This window comes from Callorhinus ursinus, unplaced genomic scaffold (genome assembly GCF_003265705.2).
Source record: "Callorhinus ursinus isolate GAN/ISIS: 27379988/994484 unplaced genomic scaffold, GSC_fseal_2.0 scaffold15, whole genome shotgun sequence".
NCBI lineage: Eukaryota > Metazoa > Chordata > Mammalia > Carnivora > Otariidae > Callorhinus > Callorhinus ursinus.
The window spans coordinates 18723890-18727854 of record NW_027397077.1 but is presented as its reverse complement, the minus strand read 5'-3'; positions in this window follow the sequence as shown (position 1 = coordinate 18727854).

Sequence of the window (3965 nt, the reverse complement as noted above, 5' to 3'; positions counted from 1 at the left end):
TACATATAGAAATAACAAAAGTGATCAATTATGATAACCTGCTGGAACTTTACATATTTTCTAATCTTCACCACTTTAAAGGACAGACATTATTATCCTATTTTATAAATTGGAAACCCTGAGGCTCTGAGAGGTTAAGTAATCTGTGCAGCTACAAAGTGCCTGAGATGGGTTTTGAATTCTGTGTTTTCTGACCAAAGCCCACATTATATTCTGTAGACATCCCTTCCTTAGACAGCAGTTCTTAGCCCTGACAGCACATTAGAATCAACCGGGGAGCCTTGAAAACTAACATCCAGGACCCATTCAAAGCAATTCAGTCACAGCCTCTGGGGGTGGGGGAAAGCCCAGGCACCTGCAATTTATAAAGCTTTTCAGGTGGTTCCACGTGCAGTCAGGACTGAGAACCATTGATCTAAACTCTGCCATTTTCAGAAAGGTATAAAGATTAGCTTAGAGAAGCACCTTTCAAGTTATTTTATTAATTAGCTTAAATGAAGACTTATTTTGCAAAACCCACTTGATGAATTGATTTCCCTTCTTAGAAAAACATCCATCCAAATTTGCATGAAGAATCCCACATCACTTTCTTTGTTTCTAGATTATAAGCTATACAATCATTTCCAGTGATTTTTCTATTCAGAAAGTTTTTTGAAAGCCCCCTTCGTGTCCTTATAAGGAAAAATGAGCCAGTGTTCTTCTCAAGGAGCTTGTGATCATTACTGCAACAAATGCCTATAGAACATTTTATTGATACGGAGCATTGTAAAAGCCATGGGGTATATCGTAGCAAACAAAGAACATGTAATTCCTGTCCTCATGGAACTTATAGTCTAGAACAGAGACAGGAGATCAACATGTAAATCAGTAAATATATAATTACAAATTATGATTAATGTCATGAAGACAATAAACAGAGAGGGTCTCCTTTAGATTGGGTGGTCAAGGACAGTTTCCACGAAACAGCGTCAAAATCATGAGGCTCTCTGATAGTTGTCCAGTATATTCATAATAGTTAATGAGTGTACCCAGCATACTTTTTATGTCTGACTTCTTTGTCTTGCATAATGATTTTGAGATACATCCATATTGCTATGCATATTAATAGTTCATTTCTTAAGGTCATTAAGAAGAATTTGAGTGTATGAATATACCCTTGGTGTTTTTATGCACATGAAATTTTAGGTATCACTGAATTAGAGTGTTAGTTCTTTAAGGGCAGGACAATGACTAATACATTTATTGTACTTTCCAAAATTTGACCAATCATATTGGAGTTAGCAGGTATTCAATACACATTAGCTGATTGAATGAATTTTTATGCTCACAGATAATACCTATTGTTCTCTTTCCAATGTCCCTACCCACAATGCACATATGACTTTTTTTCAATTTAAAGTAGGTGTTAATTTCAGCTAATAAAAGACAGGAGCAATTGAGTATTTCCACACAGGCAAACGATTCACTTGGGATGAAGGTAGGAATCCCATCAACAGCATTACACCTGTTAATTCTCAAGATTCTCTAAAATCAAGCATGTCTAGGGGCACCTGGGTGGTGCAGCTGGTTAAGCCTCTGACTTGGTTTCGACTCAGATCTCAGCGTCATGAGATCAAGCCCTTCATTGAGCTCCGCACTGAGTGCAGAGGTCTGCTTAAGACTCTCCCCCTGCCCCCCCCGTTCTCCCTCTGTCTAAAATAAATAAATCTTTAAAATCAAATAATCAAATGTGTCTAATGCAGGAAGATATTGCCCCATTTGTGAACATGTCCATGGTTGGTTCTTACACTTGAACAGTAGTGTTAATTAACTACAGAAAATTCAGATGCATAGAGAGTTGAGGACACTATAAGATCCTAGGAAGACCTGGCTTACCATTATTTATGTCTGCCTCCACTATAGTCCAAGTCACAGCATCAAGAATCTAGTAGGTGCTCAATAAATGCTTCTGCAATTGGACTGAATGTAAACCAATTGCTTCAGTACCCAATATGAATATTTACAATGTGCTTATCCATAATGACTAGTTTGGGAAATGTTAAAAAAAAAAAAAAAAAAAGAACACCCTTACCCAGCCTGCATGTTTTTCCAGCCTGCATTTTAATGCAGGGCACATTTCTAAGCTGAGATTGATGTTCTCCTTAATGTTTCCCATGAAAGCCGACTAACATTTAAAAGAGTTAGTATGCCAGAAGCGATCTCGGAAATGTCAGTGTGGTCTGTGATTACGAACTGGTCTAAAGACGAAAACAAGCTCCCCTTAATAAACTGAGCTTTACTCAGGCTGCAGAAACCTATTAAAATGAAGGCAAACTGACTTGACCAAACTAAAAGGCTCAGACATATTATTACCTATTAAAAGTCATTCATTAAATATGGGATAAAGCCAGCAAGAGGGACTCCATTTTGAGAGGAGCCAATTAAAAGATGTTGAGCGATGAGGCTCTGGAGTCAGAATTACATCTGCCATGTCCTACCTGAGACCTGACCTCTCTGATCTTTGGTTTCCCGAATTACAAAAAGATGCTGATACTAACAACCTCACTGGACTGTGCTCTGATTAGATTATGTAATGCATTTTATAATGCCTTGCTAGGCCAGTTGTAGACGGAAGTCCAGCATACTAGCATCGTTGGAGAGCTTATTAGAAATGCAGAACCTTAAGCCCTCCCCCAGACCTACCAAATCAGAAAGTACATTTTAGCAAGATCCCCAGGGGACTTGCACCACATTCGAGCTTGAACAATGTGGATCTTAAGCATATGACACATGCCGGGCACACAGTGAATGCTCGATAAATATCCACTACTATTATTCTGTGGAAAATTTTAGAAATGTAAATAAAATAGAGTTTCATCCTCTCCCAAACAATAGATGCATTTCTTTACCCTGTTGTGTACGTCTTCCACCTTCTTAGAACTCCTCCGTCATTGCAAAAATCAACAGTTTTTTACTGCATTCAGTGTAAGCTCTGACTTTTGTAGTTTTGATGATCATCTGCAAAACCAGAATTGAATAGTAGACATTTATCACCAGGCCAGATTTCTTTGTGGACTGTGACCTTACAGCTTTATCCAAGTTGGCAGACGGACATTAAAATGAAATTATTGACTTTTTCTCTCCCTACAGCCAAGAGCAGATACATTGGTTTTAAATGGATTCTTCACACTCTGGTAGCTTGGTCACCACTTTCCATACCCATAATTGATAGAAAAAAATGAAACATAAGGAAACAAAGGGTAAAAATGTAAAAGGTGAGCATTTTTAGTTTCCTGCAGTCTATTTTAACAAGGATTGGAGACGGTGCATATTGGTTGAGAGACAAAAACACTTTGTGGATTTTTTCTGCTTTGCATCAGTACCTGTGTGTGCTGTCTGAAAACCTCTAAGGGAAATAAGCAGTTCGGCATTTGGCTTTGAGAATTCTCTATCTCCCCTGAGTAGGAGCTGGGAGCCTAGCAAAGGCAATATATTCCTATGAGCTTCAAATGGAAAGTACCAACCATAGAAATTTTTCAGAACAGTGTGCTGGCTTCTAAGCAAATGGACTGAAGATGGTGTCAGGCTATAAAAAGTTAATTTACTAGCATGTCTTCTTAAGAACAGCCAAGTCATTTCAAATTCTAATGCGCCATAGCTGCCCCTCTTCCACAGCTGTAGCTGAACTGAAACAGAAGAAATGGGAAGCATTTACAATGGGGGCTTTAAAAAAGGCAGAATCTGTGTGTCCTGTTTGCGTGCAACCTGAGTTGTTACCCCTCCCTGACTTTGTTGAAAATGCTGTCTGGTCTCCTAAGAATTGTACCGGCCTGCTGCCTGAGGATCAGGACTCCCTGCACATCCCTGAACATTATTTGCATACTGTTATCTGATCATCACATTGAGAAAATGCAATCTGTCTTCCACAACCACTCCCTACACACACACACACACACACACACACACACACACACACACACACACAC